Below are 21,326 nucleotides of genomic sequence, written 5' to 3' on the forward strand. Positions count from 1 at the left end.
CTTAGACAAATAAAAACCAACACAGTAGGGGATATTAACAAAGCCTCTTGGGTCTCGAATACACTTAAGGTAAAATAAATCATGTAAGGTCATTTTCTCCTTGTTGTGACCTCTCTGTATAATCGAGTTAGCCAGAAATCTATGAATTATACGAAGCTCGGCTCTGTGAATATGTAAGTAGGAGTGTGTTCCTACTCGCCCAAAAACATTATAATCTGACATACGCCTCCAGACGGCATTAGCATCAAAATTCCTATCTACCCTTTCACCATGATAAATCAAATTTGTACAATCGGGTAATAGTAATTTAGCGGGCGTATATATCTGTAAAGCCCTGGCCATGTCCAGCATGGACATCCTGTACATCCTAAGGCCAAGTATAAATCTAAGAAAACTTCTATCATCTAATCTAACTACATCCGCATTTAATGCGATAGTACTCATAAGCTCAACGCACCATTCCTTATATACAGGCCTACAAATGGTGAATAAACGTTCCCAATCGGGAAAAGAAGAGCTGCCATACCTTTGGATCAAATGCTGTCTAACAGAGTTAGCTAGTTGGACCCTTTCCAAAGGCTCCCAATCGATTACCCTCGCACTTCTACATTTTTAGTTACCAATTTGAATTTGTTATTTTGATATGTCGGGTAATCTCTCAAACTTCGATCAAATCTCAAATTGGGATGCAACTGTTCTTCATGAATCGTTGGGTGTTGTACTATAGGATCAATCAGAAATACTACGTAGGCATCAACATATTCTTATTACGGATCATAATAAGGTAAGTGTTGATCAGGTTGTTGTTGTTCCTGTTGTTGCTCCGGTTCATATTGCATTTGTGGTTTAGGTTCTGGAGCAGGTTGTCTAGATGATGATGATGCACCATCAGTATTAGTAAATCTCTGCAAAACACATTAAACACAAATTTTGTGCATCCAAATATGCATTAGTGTTAGCAAAATAACAACTTGAAACAATTAAAATAACATGTTCAATCAAAATTAAACTTATACACATTTTCACAATCTTCACAATTCTACACTTTTTCAAATAAGCATATATGAAAATGGTTACGAAGTTCATAAGCATTCAACTCAAATAACATGTTAAAATAACCATTACTAGCAATTAAACAAGTTTCAAATGGCATTTACATCAATTTAGTCAAGTTCATGAATTTTATACCTAAAAAGTCCACTTTAATTCTCAAAGATCATGTTTAGGATCAAAGTTTGGATCATTTAGCTACCTAAACATGTTACACTACTTAATTTAGCAATAATTCATGACAAAAATCGGCCATAACCTGTTTATATCAAAAACTCCCAAATTGCTCAAGAACACAAACCCTAGATTCCTAAAATTTTTGAAGTTTTTGGCTTCAAATCATGTTAAATAGCATCAATCTAGGATATACATGCATAATATACTAACAATTTAACACTAATTACACTAGAAATTAAGAAAATCAAATTAGGAAAATTATAGCTCAAGAACAATAAAAATCAAATTTAAAGAGGTTTAGGGGTGTAATTGTTACCCTTCTTGATAAACTTCTTATCAAATTCATGATTAGAGCGGATTATAGCAAGAAGTTTGGTTGATTTTGGTGAAAAATTGATGAAAATGGAGAGGATTTGGGGAGTATGTTCGTATGTATGTGTGTGTTGGAGTGTTGAAGACAGACAGCTCGATGGACTTTGTTTCTACCCAGTTTTCTCTATCCATGCGATCGCATGAATTTTAAGGGGAAACCCCATGCGATCGCATGGGGTCTGTTTTTTTTTTTTATATAAAAACCTTATACTTTTGAAACATAAATTAATAAAATTTTAAAAATTTGTTTCTTTTTAGGAGTGAGGGCGTTTCGGATCGTTGTCCTATCCGTCTCTCAATAAAGTTTTAAAATTTATTACTTTTTAAGCGTCGTTTTAAAAGCAAAGATTTTTGAGTTTTTTTAAATGTTTTTAGATTACTTTAATTCAATAAGATTAAAAATAATGATAATAAAAGTTCTCGTCCCGCCCTCGGGTAAAACAATTTCGGTTCAACGACCTAGTTTTCAACTTAAGACGAATTTTTAGAAATCACATTTTTAACTTAATGAAATAAAGTAAATTTTTGTTTTTAAATTCACACCAAACTTAAATTTAAAATGCATAAAATTTAAAATTCATATTATTAAAAATAAAAATTCACATCAAATTTTTATTATATTTTTGTTTTTATACATACAAACTTATATTAAAAATATTAATTTTTTTTAAATATTTACAAACTTAATTATATTGATTTTAAAAAATTTACAATATTAATTTAATATTTATATATTAAATTTTAAAAACATGGTAAAAATTAAAATTAAAATCTTTTTGGTCTTTTATCCCACTTTAATCAATCAAATATTATCAAAAATATACGCCCCTCTTTTCGGTAAAGTAATTTCGGTTCAACGACCTAGTTTTACTCCTGACGAATTTCTAAAATATTTTGGGTTGATTGATTAAAGATATTTATACCTTAAGAATAAACGGTAAATTTCGCAGTGATGTAATAAATTTTTGTATGATATCAATAATTTCGGTTACGCATACCTAATTTTATTGAATACCAATTTAATACGTTATAGCGAACGATTCAGCGTTTATTATCAAAAGGTTAAAAGCAATAAAAATAAAAATAAAAATAAAAACTGTACATACTTACCCGTGAGAAAGAATTCTCAGATACATGCTTTAGCCGACTCATAGGAGAGTCGTGTGATTTGATTTTCCATAGCTACGTAAGCGTAACCTCGATTCTTCAATATCTTTTCTTCTAAACATATGAACGGTCCTTCTCTGCATAGAGTAACAAATTCGGCATTTGAATATGTTTGATTATTTGAACATTTACCTTCGTGTGACCATTTTCCACATTTATAACATCTTTCAAGGTGTCGTGCTCTTCTTTTTGTTGCGGATTTTGATTTTTCTTTACCAAAATGTATCTTATGATGATCTTTTCTGAGTTCTTTTCTTACTCCGTCCATTTTGCTTCTTATGAATGATACCAATTCAATCGGAAGTGTGTCATTATTACATTTAGTAATCATAGCGTGTAGCATTAGACCATGGTTCAGATCAAAGGAATTCTTCATCTCGTAAAACCTAAAAAAATAAAAATTCAGAATGGGGGGAGAAGACTAGTTCTTTAGGGTCTGCTAGGGAAAGACCATTCGGATTCCATTCTCGAGAACTACATGAAAATAGAATATCTAACTCTAACAGAAATATATATTACCCTAAAAAGATTCAAACCTTCCCACACTTAGTTAGCTGTGGTGTCGAAATTGTGATTAACTTCATCTTCAACTTCCATTGGATTATCTATGTAATGTTTAACTCTGTGACCATTAACTTTAAATTCAATCCTATTTAAATTTATTAACTCTACTGTTCCGTATGGGAGAACTCTTTTGACTATGAATGGTCCAGACCATCTTGATTTCAATTTTCCAGGAAATAGCTTGAATCGTGAATTGAAAAGAAGAACTCTGTCTCCTTCTTTAAATTCTTTTGAACTTCTGATTCTTTTATCATGCCATTTCTTCGTTCTTTCTTTATAGATTAACGAATTTTCATATGTTTCATGTCTTAATTCTTCTAATTCGTTTAATTGACTTAACCGTAGACGTCCGACTTCATGTAAATCAAGATTACATGTCTTCAAAGCCCAAAATGCTTTGTGTTCTATTTCTACTGGAAGATGACATGCTTTTCCATAAACGCGTCTAAAAGGTGTGGTTCCAATTGGAGTTTTGTAGGCTGTTCTAAAAGCCCAGAGTGCATCCTCCAATTTCATGGACCATTCCTTCAGATTTGATCCTACGGTTTTCTCTAGAATACGTTTTAATGCTCGGTTGGTATTTTCAACTTGTCCACTTGTCTGTGGATGATAAGCGGTTGAGATTTTATGAGTTACTCCATATCTTTTGAGAACTTTCTTAAGTTGATTGTTACAGAAATGAGTACCCCGATCATTTATTAAAACTTTCGGTGTTCCGAACCTTGCAAAAAGACGTTTTAAGAAGTTGACTACAACTCGTTCATCGTTAGTCGGGAGAGCTTGTACTTTCACCCATTTAGATACATAATCAATGGCAACGAGAATGTAGAGATTATTATGAGATTTTGGAAATGGACCCATAAAGTCAATACCCCAAATGTCAAATACTTCACATACTTGAATGAGATTTTGTGGCATTTCATCACGTTGACTTATTTCTCCGGCCCTCTGACAAGCATCACAGGATTTGCAAAGAAGGTGTGCGTCTTTGAAAATTGTAGGCCAATAGAATCCAGCATCGTAAACTTTTCTTGTTGTGAGTTGAGGTCCATAATGCCCTCCTATTGGTCCTGTGTGACAATGGTTTAAGATTTGACTGGCTTCATCCCCGAATACACATCGTCGTATTATTCCATCGGGACAACTTTTAAACAAATGTGGATCTTCTAAACATATGAACGGTCCTTCTCTGCATAGAGTAACAAATTCGGCATTTGAATATGTTTGATTATTTGAACATTTACCTTCGTGTGACCATTTTCCACATTTATAACATCTTTCAAGGTGTCGTGCTCTTCTTTTTGTTGCGGATTTTGATTTTTCTTTACCAAAATGTATCTTATGATGATCTTTTCTGAGTTCTTTTCTTACTCCGTCCATTTTGCTTCTTATGAATGATACCAATTCAATCGGAAGTGTGTCATTATTACATTTAGTAATCATAGCGTGTAGCATTAGACCATGGTTCAGATCAAAGGAATTCTTCATCTCGTAAAACCTAAAAAAATAAAAATTCAGAATGGGGGGAGAAGACTAGTTCTTTAGGGTCTGCTAGGGAAAGACCATTCGGATTCCATTCTCGAGAACTACATGAAAATAGAATATCTAACTCTAACAGAAATATATATTACCCTAAAAAGATTCAAACCTTCCCACACTTAGTTAGCTGTGGTGTCGAAATTGTGATTAACTTCATCTTCAACTTCCATTGGATTATCTATGTAATGTTTAACTCTGTGACCATTAACTTTAAATTCAATCCTATTTAAATTTATTAACTCTACTGTTCCGTATGGGAGAACTCTTTTGACTATGAATGGTCCAGACCATCTTGATTTCAATTTTCCAGGAAATAGCTTGAATCGTGAATTGAAAAGAAGAACTCTGTCTCCTTCTTTAAATTCTTTTGAACTTCTGATTCTTTTATCATGCCATTTCTTCGTTCTTTATTTATAAATTAACGAATTATCGTATGCTTCATGTCTTAATTCTTCTAATTCGTTTAGTTGACTTAATCGTAGACGTCCGGCTTCATGTAAATCAAGATTACATGTCTTCAAAGCCCAAAATGCTTTGTGTTCAATTTCTACTGGAAGATGACATGTTTTTCCATAAACAAGTCTAAAAGGTGTGGTTCCAATTGGAGTTTTGTAGGCTGTTCTAAAAGCCCAGAGTGCATCCTCCAATTTCATGGACCATTCCTTCAGATTTGATCCTACGGTTTTCTCTAGAATACGTTTTAATGCTCGGTTGGTATTTTCAACTTGTCCACTTGTCTGTGGATGATAAGCGGTTGAGATTTTATGAGTTACTCCATATCTTTTGAGAACTTTCTTAAGTTGATTGTTACAGAAATGAGTACCCCGATCATTTATTAAAACTTTCGGTGTTCCGAACCTTGCAAAAAGACGTTTTAAGAAGTTGACTACAACTCGTTCATCGTTAGTCGGGAGAGCTTGTACTTTCACCCATTTAGATACATAATCAATGGCAACGAGAATGTAGAGATTATTATGAGATTTTGGAAATGGACCCATAAAGTCAATACCCCAAATGTCAAATACTTCACATACTTGAATGAGATTTGTGGCATTTCATCACGTTGACTTATTTCTCCGGCCCTCTGACAAGCATCACAGGATTTGCAAAGAAGGTGTGCGTCTTTGAAAATTGTAGGCCAATAGAATCCAGCATCGTAAACTTTTCTTGTTGTGAGTTGAGGTCCATAATGCCCTCCTATTGGTCCTGTGTGACAATGGTTTAAGATTTGACTGGCTTCATCCCCGAATACACATCGTCGTATTATTCCATCGGGACAACTTTTAAACAAATGTGGATCTTCCCAGAAATAGTATTTTATATCACTAAAGAATTTTTTTCGTTTTTGGTATGACAATCCTTTTTCAAGGAATCCACATACTAAGTAGTTTGCATAGTCTGCAAACCATGGAATTTCACTATAATCTATCTTCAATAGATATTCATCAGGAAAGTTATCTTGTATGACCGATTCATTGAGAACTTCTAATTCAGGATTTTCAAGACGAGAAAGATGATCAGCTGCGAGATTTTCTGCTCCCTTTTTGTCTCGGATTTCAATATCAAATTCTTATAAGAGTAAGATCTAACAGATTAATTGTGGTTTGGCATCTTGTTTCGAAAATAGGTATCTAAGAGCAGAATGGTCTGTATAGACCACCGTTTTAGCTAGAACGAGATATGAACGAAATTTGTCAAAAGCAAAGACAATAGCAAGGATTTATTTTTCAGTAGTTGTGTAATTCGTTTGTGCTCCTTGTAACGTCTTACTAGCATAATAAATAGGTTGAAATCGTTTTTCAATCCTTTGTCCTAAAACGGCTCCCATTGCAAAATCACTTGCATCGCACATAAGTTCAAATGTAATTCGTTTCTTCCAATTAAGTACTAGATTTGATTGTTCGCATCTAATAAGCATTCGTTCAAGATTAACTAGACATGATTCAAATGTATCACCGAAGACTGAAAAGTCATCCATGAAAACTTCCATGCATTCTTCTATCATGTCGTGAAAAATCACCATCATACACCTTTGAAAGGTTGCACGGGCGTTGCAAAATCCAAATGGCATGCGTTTGTAAGCAAAAGTACCATAAGGGCACGTGAACGTGATTTTCTCTTGATCCTCGGGTGCTATTGGAATTTGAAAATATTCGGAAAAACCGTCAAGAAAACAATAGTAACTGTTTCCGGCTAATCTTTCCAACATTTGATTAATGAAAGGTAAAGGAAAGTGATCTTTTATGGTGGCGTCATTTAATTTTCTATAATCAATACAAACACGCCATCCTGTTACAGTCCTAGTAGGAATAAGCTCATTTTTTTCATTTGTGATGACAGTCATACCACCCTTCTTAGGTACGCATTGAACTGGGCTTACCCATGGACTATCAGAAATTGGATAAATTAAACCTGCATCTAGCAGTTTAATAATTTCTTTCTTAACAACATCTTGCATATTTGGATTTAGTCTTCTTTGGAGTTGCACATACGTTTTATGACCTTCTTCCATAAGGATTTTATGTGTACAATACGAAGGACCTATTCCTTTAATGTCATTAATCTTCCATACAATAGCTGGTTTATGAGCTTTTAGCACAGAAATGAGTTGAGATTTTTCATTTTCCGTAAGAGAAGACGATATTATTACAGGTAATTCAGATTCACCATGTAAATAAGCATATTCCAAATGGTTTGGAAGTGGCTTTAACTCTAATGTCGGTGGTTCTTCTATCGATGATTTATATCGATATCTGTCTTTTTCTTTTAGCATTTGAATTTCTTCTGTTGTTGGTTCATATCCATTAGCCATAAGTGTAGCTAACATTTCAGTTTCATCAATTGGTTCAGTTCCTTCTCCTAAAGAACATTCTCCTGTTCCTTGTAATTCTGAAAATTCTTCTAACAATTCTGCATGTGAATCTATAGTTTGAATATAATAACATGTATCATCTGCAGATTGCGGTTATTGCATGGCTCTATCAACAGAAAAGGTAACACTCTCGTCCTCTATACTTAGGGTCAGTTTCTAACCAAACACGTCTATTATTGCTTTAGCCATGTTTAAGAATGGTCTTCCTAATATGAGAGGAACTCGAGAATCTTCTTCCATGTCTAGAATAACAAAATCTACTAGAAATACTAAAGTACCAACTTTAACTAGCATGTTCTCCATTATCCCTCTAGGATATTTTACTGATCGATCGGCTAGTTGTATGCTTATTGGTGTTGGTTTCAATTCTCCAAGGTCTAGTTTAGCGTATAGTGAATAGGGCATTAAATTTATAGTAGCACCTAAGTCTGCCAATGCTTCTATTGAACTAAGACTACCCAGAAAACATGGAATTGTGAAACTTCCTGGATCTGAAAGTTTTTCTGGTATCATATTCAATAGCACTGCAGAACAATTAGCATTTATAGTAACAGCCGAGAGTTCTTCCATTTTCTTTCTATTTGTGATTAGATCTTTCAAGAATTTAGCATATCTTGGCATTCCTGAAATTACATCAATGAAAGGAAGGTTGACATTTATTTGTTTAAACATATCCAAGAATTTGGATTGCTCGGCTTCAAGTCTCTCTTTTCTCATTTTGTTCTGGTAAGGAAGTGGTGGTTGGTATGGTTTAATATAAGGTTTAGCCTTAACTGTGTTATCTTCATTAGCCTTTTCAACTACCGGTTTTGTTTTCTTATCTTGCTCAGGTTGTGGTTCTTGTGGAGTAGGAATAGAATCATCAGAAATTACAGGTATTTCAGGTGGTTTTAGTGTAATACCACTTCTTGTGGTAATGCCTTTAGCTGTTTCATTCAGGGGGTTAGCATTTGTATCGCTAGGTAAACTTCCCGATTTTCTTTCACCTATCAACCTTGCTAGGTTGCTTACTTCTTGTTCCAAATTTTGAATAGAAGCTTGTTGATTTCTAAATGCTTGAGCATTTTGTTCATTGGTTTGTTTCTGAGATGTGAAAAACTGAGTTTGAGATTCAACTAGCTTCGACATCATATATTCTAAATTTGGCTTTTTATCATCGGTTTATGGTGGTTTGTTTTAAAAAATAGGTCTTTGCTGATTGTAAGTATTATTAGATACCTGTTGATTGCTAGGACCTTGTTGGTTGTTGTATGGAACATTTCGGTTATAATTCTGATTTTGATTGTAAATTGGTCTTGGCGGTTGATAATTATTTCCAGGCCTTTGGTTCATGTATGAAACATTCTCTCTTTGTTCCATTGTTTGTTCAATACTGAGATAATCTTTTGTCAAATGTGGTCCTCCACACTGCTCACAACTAATTCGTATTGAGTGAATATCTTTAGTCATCTTTTCCATTCGTCTCTCGACAGCATCTATCTTTGCGGAAATGGAATCAAAGTCATGGCTAGAATCGGCTCTAGCTGCTTTAGATGATCTAACGATATCTTTTTCTTGATGCCACTCATGTGAGTGGGAAGCAGTGTTATCAATAATTTTGTAAGCTTCAGTTGCGGTTTTCTTCATAATGGAACCACCAGCTGCTATATCGATGTCTTTTCTTGTAGTGATGTCGCATCCTTGGTAGAATATTTGTACTATTTGATAAGTGTCTAAACCATGTTGCGGACATCCACTTAATAACTTTTCAAATCTTGTCCACACCTCATACAGAGTTTTATTTGGCTTTTGTGTGAACGTAACAATTTCTCCTTGAAGTCTTACGGCTTTAGATGCCGGAAAGAATTGTTTAAGAAAATTTTCAACTAAAACATCCCATGTATAAATTGCCCCTTCAGGTAACGATTCTAACCAATCTTTTGCTTCTCCCTTTAAAGTCCAGGGAAATAACATGAGATATATCTGTTCATCCTCCACTTCTCTTATTTTGAATAAAGTACACATCCTATTAAAGGTTCGAAGATGTTCATTTGGATCTTCCTTCGGCGCACCACTAAATTGGCATTGATTAGTTACTATGTGTAGGATTTGTCCTTTGATTTCATAATCTGGCGTATTAATGTCTGGTTGAGTAATTGCATGACTTTGGCCAGTGCGTTTAGCTCTCATTCTGTCTTCCATACTTAGAGGTTCCAGATTTTCCATGATTGAATTTGTTGAATCTGGATCACTAGAGGATTCTGATTTAATGGGTTGTTCCTCTACAATCTCTGTTTGAATGATTGGTGGTTCCGGAGGAAAGATTAGTGGTTCAGGATCTCTGAATTGTCCCTGAATATCCTCCGGATTCTCAATTGTGAGGTCGGGTTCAAAAAATGGATTATCGAAAATTTGAATTGGAGTACTTGGTCGACTGGATGACGATTCTAAAGAAAAATTAACGGTAACAATATTGGCTAGATGTCTTGATCGAGTTACAGGTGGTGAATGTATAAAAGGTGGTGAACGTTTTGCTCGGTGCATCCACTTAATATTTTATTAGTTATAAAAGATAAAAATTATATAAGTTATCAAATTAATAGACTTTTCTGATTTTGCCCACGTTTCGAATAGCCAATAGATGCAGCAGGTAGCCAGGACCCTTTAAATCGGAAGCCCACAACTCGCCACTAACAAATCCAACTATTACTACGAACCAGAAAATTTTGGATGTCTATCAATTTAACCACTTAAAATAATTTTTCGTTGAAATTTAAAGAAATTTGAGAGAAGAAATAGAAAATTCTATGTCCTAAAAACTAGAGCGTCAAAAAATAAGAAAGAAAAAGATTGCGTCGAAAAACGTCGAAAAATAATAAAAAGAACGTAGCGCGTCGAAACTTAAAAGTCTAAAAACTAAGAATTAAAAGTTACGTCTAAAGATATTAAAGCTTAAAGAAATTCTATATCCAAAATGGCAATAACTTAAAAAGTACTAAAATTTATAAAACGGCGTCGCAAAATTCTAAAGCACCTAAATTTTAGTATAAAGAAAAAGCACTTAAGGGATTTTACGGCAAAGCCTAAAAATCTAGAAATAAAAATAACTACGGCAAAAACTAAGTTTAAAACTAATTACGAACGAAAAATACAAATATTACGCTAAAACAAATAAAAAGATACAAAATATAAAAATAAACTTAAAGTTGTAAAAAGTACAATTTTTATAAAAATATTATTTTTATATTATTTATTTATAAAAGTATTAATTTTTATATATTAATAAAACTAATTAAACTAAATATTACAAATTAATTAAAAACTAAAACTAAATAATTAAATAATTAACCCTAATTAGGTTTTTAATTAATAATAATTATAATTATAAACCCTAATTTCGTACAGCTAAGGTAACAGACGAGTCAAATCACTCCATGCGATCGCATGGAGTGCTAGTACATTTTTCATGCGGTCGTATGAAGTAGGAAATCGAGCCAGATTGTTCGGGCTGCTACAGTATAGGCCGATTACTTTTTATTTTATTTTTTTCTGTTTTCTGTTTTATATTTATACAAAATATATATAAAAATTAAATAAAAACTTAATTTTTAAATAAAAATAAAAATTTTATAATTTTATATATTTTAAACAAACTCTTATATATATATATATATATATATATATATATATATATATATATATATATATATATATATATATATATATATATATGTATATATATATATATATATTATATTTTTATATTTTTAATAATTAAAATGTATTTTTACAAAAGCGTATTTTTACAAAAGTAAACTAAGAATCTTTTTTTTTAATAGTGTTTCGCTTTCGGCGTTTAAGCTTTCCCCGGCAGCGGCTCCAAAAATACTTGATGTTAAAGCGAAGGGGTACAAAATAGTTATATTTTTACTACAAAATACTATTAAATATGATACAATTTTACACAAGTTATTATTTATTTATAGAGTGGATATACCTAAACCTTGCTACAACACTTATAGGCAGTGTACCTAATCGTACAGTAGTGTAGTTTTTAGTAAGTCCGGTTCGTTCCACAGGGATCTTAGCCAAGTTTAACGCTATATTTTTAAAAACTATATTTGTAAAAATATAAATATATATATAAGTAGTATTATTATTATAAAAGGGGGTTTTTACCGTGTAATGACCGGTTTGTCGATTTTAAAACTTAAGTCGCAGTTAAAACCTAATGTAAAATATTAAAAATAAATATAACTTAATTTTAAGCGTAAAGTAAATAACGATAATGAAAATGCGATAAATAAAATGACAATAAATAAAATTGCGATAATTAAAAAGTACGATAATTAAAAGTGCATTTAAATAAAATGACAGTAAATAAAAGTGCGATAATTAAAAGTGCAATTAAATATGAAATAAAGGAATTATGCTTATTTAAACTTTCGTAATCATGATGTTTGACGTGTTGATTTTAGTTTATTACCATAGGTTAATTGTCCTTTGTCCTGGATTATTCTATATGTCCGTCTGGTTTTTGTCCATAACAGTCCATCAGTCATAAATATAAAGTGCGAGTGTCCTCGTCAAATTATCCTTATATCCGAAGTCAAATATTCCAACTAATTGGGGACTTAAACTATAATTACACCAAGTGTCATTGTATATAATTCACCCCTGTTTTAATAAGTCCATTGACTATTAATCCATTCCCGTGTCCGGTTAAATGAACGATTATTAGTACTTATAAATATCCCGCCCATCGTGTCCGATCGAGTGTATATGGTTATTTATAGGTACGTCCAATTGTAAATCTTTATATTAAATTAACAAACTATCATTTAATTAAACAAATATAAAGCCCATTAATAGCCCATAGTCTAATTTCCCCAAATGTCGTTCTTTTGTCCAAACCCCAATTATGGGACAAAACCCAATTACCCAATCTTTAATATTTTAGCCCAACATCACGATTACTTTGGCTTAAATAAGCATAATAATAACTTAGCTACGAGATATTAATTTAAAAAGGTTGAACATAACTTACAATGATTAAAAATAGCGTAGCGTTACACGGACAGAATTTCGACTTACACCCTTACAACATTCGCTAACATACCCTTATTATTATTAAAATTAAAATTATAATATATATATATATATATATATATATATATATATATATATATATATATATATATATATATATATATATATACGTGAGACATGGAGAAAGAAAAAGATGTTTTTTTGTTCAACCAAAACTGCAAAATTTATAGGACCTGACCCTCAAATTGGGGCCATGCGATCGCATGGAAATTAAGCCTCCAGGCCATGCGATCGCATGGAGGTAGGATCCAGCTCACATACTTTTGTTTGCTTTCTTGCCGCCAGTTTTATATAATAATATAATATATATATAATTTTAAGAATTAATTATATATTATATTATATTCATGTGCATAGTTCACTTTTAATTTTTAGTCCATTGCGTCGAGCGTTGAGAGTTGACTCTGGTCCCAGTTCTAGATTTTCGAACGTCCTTTCGTACAATTTAATATCTTGTATTTTGCATTTTGCGGCTTGTACTCTTGTAATTTTGAGACGTTTCTCACCAATAATTTGAACCACTTTGATTGTACTTTGTACTTTTTAGCTTTTTGGTCGTTTGTGTCTTCAAATCGTCGAATCTGTCTTTTGTCTTCACCTTTTATTATTTAAATGGATATCACTTGTAAATAGAACAATTGCAACTAAAAGCTTGTCTTTCTTGAGGGATAATGCTATGAAATATATGTTCGTTTTTAGCATTATCATATATGCATCTTGTTAATGTCGGTTACCAGGTGTTCACCATATGAATGATTTTTATCTCTATGTATGGGATGTATATTTATGAGAAATGGAAATGAAAATCTTGTGGTCTATTAAAATTATGGAAATGATCGATTATGATAAACTAATGAACTCACCAACCTTTTGGTTGACACTTTAAAGTATGTTTATTCTCAGGATTGAAAGAAATCTTCCGCTGTGCATTTGCTCATTTTAAATATATTACTTGGAGTCATTCATGGCATATTTCAAAAGACGTTGCATTCAAGTCGTTGAGTTCAATAAAGATTAAGATTAAGTAAATGACAGATTAGGTCATTTATAGTTGGATATTATGAAATGGTATGCATTCCTGTCAACTTTTGAAGTAATGAAAGTTTGTCTTTTAAAACGAATGCAATGTTTGTAAAATGTATCATATAGAGGTCAAATACCTCGCAATGTAAACATATGTTATTGTATTCGTTCTTATGGATTAAGACGGGTCGTCTCATGTGGTATCAGAGCGGTGGTCTTAGCGAACCAGGTCTTGCATTAGTGTGTCTAACTGATAGTTGATAAGATGTATTAGTGAGTCTGGACTTCGACCGTGTCTGCATGTCAAAAGTTTTGCTTATCATTTTTGTCGGAAATTACCTGCTTATCATTCTTAGTCTAGACACGTCTTACTGCATTGATTGCATGAATAGTGTATAGACAAAATTCATATCTTAGCGTATCTGCTAATTCACATCTTAGCGTATCTGTTAATGTAAACTTGCCTGTCATATTCCGTAAATTTCTCCGTAATCTACGAAATCTTTTGCTTTATATATATATAGATATTCTATGTAATTAGAAACCCATCTGATAGCCGGAAATATTTTCATATCGAAAAATCCTTTATTCAATCGTACGAAATGGATCTCATCACTAGTTCTAGTCCCTCGAATTCCGATATGGAATTCCACTCAAGCTCCGAAAGCAGTGTGACCGAAATGGATCAACCAATTAGTCATCATCTGTTCTGGATGATTTGGGGATGGGTTTGTAGTCTACTTAATTACTGGAGACAAGAAGAAGGTGATCCCTTCCATCCACCACATTCCCCTCTTGGCGAGGAACCTGAAGCACTTACCGGCGAACCTGTTCGTAATACCATTTTCTCTCTCATTTCTAGAGTATCTCGTCACGATTATATACTATTTCAAATTCTAGATCTTATTCACCCGCTCGTCCGAACCACCGATCATTCTGGTGTAATAGAAGAAGTTAACGAGCTTCGTGCTAGAGTGGTGGCTTTAGAGAATATGATGCACAACTTGCAAGCATCACAAGCACCACAAGCACTATCAACATCAGTACCATCACCATCAACAACACCAGCAGTACCATTACCACCACCACCAACAACATCCGCATCCCACACCTCAACATCACAATCTGTACCTCGAACATCAACATCATACGCACTGTAAATACCAAGGAGTACCAACAACAACAAATGATGAGGTATTGATTCATAACTTCATCGAGGAAATATTCTGCAGAGAATATGTAGTTTTTAAAAGTTTTAGAGATTATTTATTCTAGTTCTAATTGAAAACCAGATGAGTGAGCGAAATGATGAAATAAAACCCTGACTGGAATGGTGCACGATTTACAAGCTAGACTTGTTTTACCAGCAGCATCAACAGTATCGTCAGCATTACCAGCACGTCAATGCCGTCAGCATCGTTGATAAGGCTAAAAAGGAACATATATTTCATAGCAACATCCCTTCTAAATAATCGGTTTTCATATGTAATTGTATTATATTTTCATTGTAATTGTTTAAATAAATAAGTGCGAAGACAAAAGGCGAAAACGAAGATTTGAAGACACAAACGTCCAAAAAGCTCAAATGTACAAGATACAATTCAAAAGGTTCAATTTATTGATGAGAAACGTCTAAAAATAACAAGAGTACAAGTTACAAAACGCAAAGTACAAGATATTAAATTATACGAAAGGACGTTCGAAAATCCGGAACCGGTACCCGAGCCAACTATCAACGCTCGACGCAACGGAGCTGAAAGTACAAGTCAACTATGCACAAGAATATAATATAATATTTAAATAATTCATAATAAGAATAATAATAAATAATAAAAAGTTGTTAATTGAGCATAGTTAAGGGGTCATAAGTGAAATTTTCAATTCAATATTTGCCTATAAAAGGCATTCATTTGATCGATTTATGTACACCTTTTCTTCTTTCTTTCTCTTTACATGTAATATATATATTTATAATTATAATTTTAATTTTAGTTTAAGTTTAATAATAATTGGGTTATTGTAAGGAATGTTTTACGGGTTTTAAAGTCGAAACTCTGTCCGTGTAACGCTACACGATTAATAATCACTGTAAGTTATGTTCTTCCTTTTTAAATTAATGTCTCGTAACTAAGTTATTATTATGCTTATTTAAGCCGAAGTAATCGTGATGTTTGACTAAATATTAAGACGGGGTTATTGGATTTTGTATCATAATTAAGGTTTGGGCAAAAGACCGACACTTGTGGAAATTGGACTATTGACTATTAATAGATGGGGGGTATTGTCTAATTGAGTGACAACTCATTGGAGTCTGTCGAACATATCTTCAAATTAATTATCCTAATAATTAATAATGATTATGGTTGTCCTATTTAGTGACGTTCATATGGAATCTATTATAATCATTTAATTAATTATTTGGGTTAGGTAATTGATTATTCAAACTGATCAAGTGGGTAAATTAATATTCATATCTAATCAAAACAGGGGTGGATTACATACAGTGATAACTGGTGTAATTGTTGACAGAAGTGATAACTGCGTCACAGTTTAAATCCTTAATTAGTTGGAATATTTGACTTCGGGTATAAGGGTAATTTGACGAGGACACTCGCACTTTATATTTATGACCGATGGACTATTATGGACAAAAACCAGATAGGTATCAAATAAACCATGACAAAGGACAATTAACCGATAACAATTAATTAAAATCAAAACGTTAAACATCATGATTACGGAAGTTTAAATAAGCATAATCCTTTTATTTCATATTCTATCGCAATTTTATTTATTGTTATTTTATTTATCGTCATTTATATATTTTACGCACTTTAATTATTGTCATTTATCTTTACGCTTAAAAATATAAAATCGACAAACCGGTCATTAAACGGTAAAAAACCCCCTTTTATAATAATATTACTACTTATATATATATATATATTTATATAAATATAGTTTTATAAAAATATAGTACGTAATCACTAGCTCCCTGTGGAACGAACCGGACTTACTAAAAACTACACTACTCTACGATTAGGTACACTGCCTATAGTGTTGTAGCAAGGTTTAGGTATATCCCATCCATAAATTAATAAAACTTGTGTCATATTTTGTAGTATTTTGTATTAAAAATAATACTATTTCGTACCCTCACGCTACATCATCAAGTTTTTGGCGCCGCTGCCGGGGAGCGCTAAAACGCTATATTTTTAATTTATATCTGTAAAAATATAGTTATAAAAAAAAAGTAATTTCGGGGACACTTTTTGTGTTTTCACTTTTTTTTTTAGTTTTTGATTGATTAAAGATATATTAATTTAAATATAATAATTTAATAAATATAATAATATAATAATATTGAAATAAAATATAATAATATAATAATATTTTAGAATCAAATTTGATAGGTAAAAGTTTTAAAAGTTTTAAAAAGTCGTATTTATTAAATATTTCAGGGGTATATTATGTAACTTGCAATTAATAATTTCTATAATGTCGCTTTCATGTGAATAGTAAATTAATTAATTTCTTTTCATTTACTATTCATGAATAGTAAATGAGTTAAAAAACAAGTTTTTAAAAAAAAATAATAATAATAAAAAAATTATTAATTCCTTTAAAAAAAATTGTGTAAAAAATCGTTTTTTTTTTAAAAGAAAAAAAAACCGTTTTAAAAAAAAATTGTAAAAAAAATCATTTTTTTAAAGAAAAATTTTTTTAAAAAAAAAAGTTTTAAAAAAAATATAATAAAAAAAATTTTAAAATCCTTAAAAACGAAATATAAAAAAAATTAAAAAAAAAGTTTTTTTTATTACCTTTAGATTTTTAGACTCTAGTTACAATTTTTAATATTAAGTTTAGTTTTGCCATAGTTATTTCTATTTTCTAGAATTTTTAGGTTTGCCGTAAAATCCCTTAAGTGCTTATTCTTTAGACTAAGATTTATGTGCTTTAGAATTTTGCGACGCCGTTTTTCGCGTTACTTTCTTATTTTTATTTTTCGACGCCTATTTTTCGACCTTTTTCGACGCGTTTTTTTTTCTTTCTTATTTCTCGCTATTCTAGTTTTAGAATAAGATTTTTATTCTACTTCTTATCTAAATTTCTTAAAATTACGAAAATTTATTTTAAGTGGTTAAATTGATAGACATCAAAATTTTCTGGTTCGTAGTAATAGTTGGATTTGTACGTGGACCGGGTTATTGGAGCCAAACAGTACTCAATTATATTGAGACCAAACGAATCCTGCCCCTCTGCTGCATCTTTTGGCTATTCGAAACGTGGGCAAAATCAGAAAAGTCTATTAATTGGATAACTTATATAATTTTTCTTTCCTTTTAAAAACTAATAGGATATTCAGTGAATGCACCGAGTAAAACGTTCACCACCTTTCATACGTTCACCACCTATAACTCGATCAAGACATTTAGCAAATATTACCGCCGTTGATTTTTCTTTAGAATCGTCATCCAGTCAACCAAGTACTCCAATTCAAATTTCCGATAATCCATTTTTTGAACCCGACCTCACAATTGAGAATCCGGAGAATATTCAGGGACGATTCATAGATCCTGAACCATTAAATTTTCCTCCGGAACCACCAATCATTCAAACAGAGATTGTTGAGGAACGAACCATTAAATCAGAATCCTCTAGTGATTCCGATTCAACAAATTCAATTATGGAGAATCTGGAACCTTTAAGTATGGAAGACCGAATGAGAGCCACACGCACGGGCCAAGGTCACGCCATTATTAAGCCAGACATTAATGCGCCAGATTATGAAATCAAAGGACAAATCCTACACATGGTAACTAATCAGTGCCAATATAGTGGTGCGCCGAAGGAAGATCCAAACGAACATCTTCGTACGTTTAATAGGATCTGTACACTATTCAAAATCCGAGAAGTTGAGGATGAACAGATCTATCTCATGTTGTTTCCCTGGACTTTAAAGGGAGAAGCCAAAGATTGGTTAGAATCGTTACCTGAAGGGGCGATTGACACATGGGATGTTTTAGTTGAGAAATTTCTTAAAAGATTCTTTTCGGCATCTAAAGCCGTGAGACTTCAAGGAGAAATTGTTACGTTCACACAAAAGTCAAATGAAACTCTATATGAGGCGTGGACAAGATTTGGAAAGTTGTTGAGAGGATGTCCTCAACACGGTTTAGACACTTATCAAATAGTACAAATATTCTACCAAGGTGTCAACGTTGCTACACGAAAAGACATCGACATAACAGCTGGTGGTTCCATTATGAAGAAAACCGCAACTGAAGCTTACAAAATTATTGATAACACAGCCTCCCACTCTCATGAGTGGCACCAAGAGAAAGATATATATCATTCATCTAAAGCGGCTAGAGCCGATTCTAGCCATAACTTTGATTCTGTTTCCGCAAAAATAGATGCTTTCGAGAGACGAATGGAAAAGATGAATAAAGATATTCACGCAATACGAATCAGTTGTGAGCAATGCGGTGGACCACACTTAATGAAAGACTGTCACATTGAACAAACGATGGAACAACGTGAGAATGTTGTCTACATGAACCAAAGGCTGGAAAATAGCTATCAGAATAATTATCAACCGCCAAGGCCAAACTTCAATTGAAATCAAAACATTCTTTACAATCCAAAAGGACCCGACAATAACTCGTATAACCAACAAGGTCCGAATACCCAACCAACTCAAAACAACACTTTCAATCAACAAAGACCTGGCTTGTATAAACCACCACAACAAACCGAAGAGAAAAAGTCAAATCTGGAAGAAGTGGTATTTAAGCTAGTTGAATCTCAAACACAATTTATTGAAACTCAAACTCAAACGAATGAGAGGTTTGATCAGTCATTTAGAACTCAACAAGCTTCTATTTTGAATCTAGAAAAACAAGTAGGTACTCTTGTTAGATTGATGAGTGAAAGGAAACAAGGAAAGCTACCGAGTAATACTGAAGTAAATCTTCGGAATGAAAATGTTAATATGGTTTCAACAAATTCTGAAAAACCAGCATCAGAAGATGGGGAGGTTTTAGATGTAAGTAACAATGAAGAAGTTACACCACCACCACCACCCGAGTATGTAAAGCCAGTGGTGGCACCATACAGACCACCCATCCCGTTTCCAAGAAAAGGAGTTGGGTATGAGCAAGTAATAGGTAATAAAGTTTGTAATACCTCTGGAAAGAAGAAGAAGAAGAATAAAAAAGTGCAAGAAACAAAAACAGTAGAAGTAAACCCGGTGAAGACAGTTCCACCAAATCCTCCACCTAGGGTAGGTGATCCGGGTGAATTTATTGTTCCTTGTCTACTTAGTGACTGTGTAATGTATGATGCACTAGCAGATTTAGGTTCAAGTGTGAGTGTTATGCCTCTTTCATTATATAAGAGATTAGGTGTAGGTGAGTTAACTCCAACGGATATGAGTGTTCGACTCCTTGATCAAACCATTAAGCACCCAGTTGGAATTACTGACAACCTACCCGTTCAAGTAGGTAATTTAACCTTTCTAGTCGAATTCATTGTCATTGACATAGAAGAGGACTCAAACGTTCCTCTAATTTTAGGTCGACCATTCTTAGCGTCCACCGGGGCGTTATTTGATGTAAGAAAGGGTAGAATGACACTTAGTAATGATGAGAAATTGATCACCTTTATGATTCGAAAGTCTAAATATCCACAAACCAAAACCGTTGAACCGACAAAAACGATTGGTAAGAACCATGTTGTTTTACCAACTCCAACGGTAATGCTTAACAATAATAGAACGCCTAAGTGTGGGGAAAATGAAGTAACACCTAATGATGACTTGATAATAAAGAACCCCATAGTTGATACGAAATTAAATGACCCCGTTATTAACAGTTCAATGAAGAAACTTTTTAAACGGGTTATTGATGCTAAAAGTAAGGGGAACTTTAAGTTATATAACCGGTTAGGATCCAATATGTCGCCTAAAGAAAAGGCGAAGCTAGTTGAATTTGTGGATATTACGGAAAAAGCTGGTCACTGGCTTAAAGCAAAAGTCACAGATATGCAAGTTGGTTATGGTCCAAGAGAAATTGACGATGAAGTTAATCACAATTTCGACACCACATCAACCTAAGTGTGAGGAGATTCAAATATTCTAATAAGAAAATGCTGTTTGGAGTTAGTTGTTCTGTTCTCATGTAGTTCCGAGAATGGAATCCGATTGGTCTTTTCCACTAGCAGACACTAAAGAACTAGTTTTCTCCCCCCATTCTGAATTTTTTTTGTTTTTTTGGTTTTATATGAAATTAATATGTTTTCTTTTTAAGTTTTGTGTGAATTTAAAAACAAAAATTTACTTTATTTCATTAAGTTGAAAAAAACTGATTTCTAAAATTCGTCGTGAGTTGAAGACTAGGTCGTTGAGCCGAAATTACTTTACCCTAGGGCGGGGCGAAAAATTTTGTCATCATTATTTTTAATTTTATTGATT

The sequence above is a fragment of the Rutidosis leptorrhynchoides genome, chromosome 3 (assembly GCF_046630445.1).
Source record: "Rutidosis leptorrhynchoides isolate AG116_Rl617_1_P2 chromosome 3, CSIRO_AGI_Rlap_v1, whole genome shotgun sequence".
NCBI lineage: Eukaryota > Viridiplantae > Streptophyta > Magnoliopsida > Asterales > Asteraceae > Rutidosis > Rutidosis leptorrhynchoides.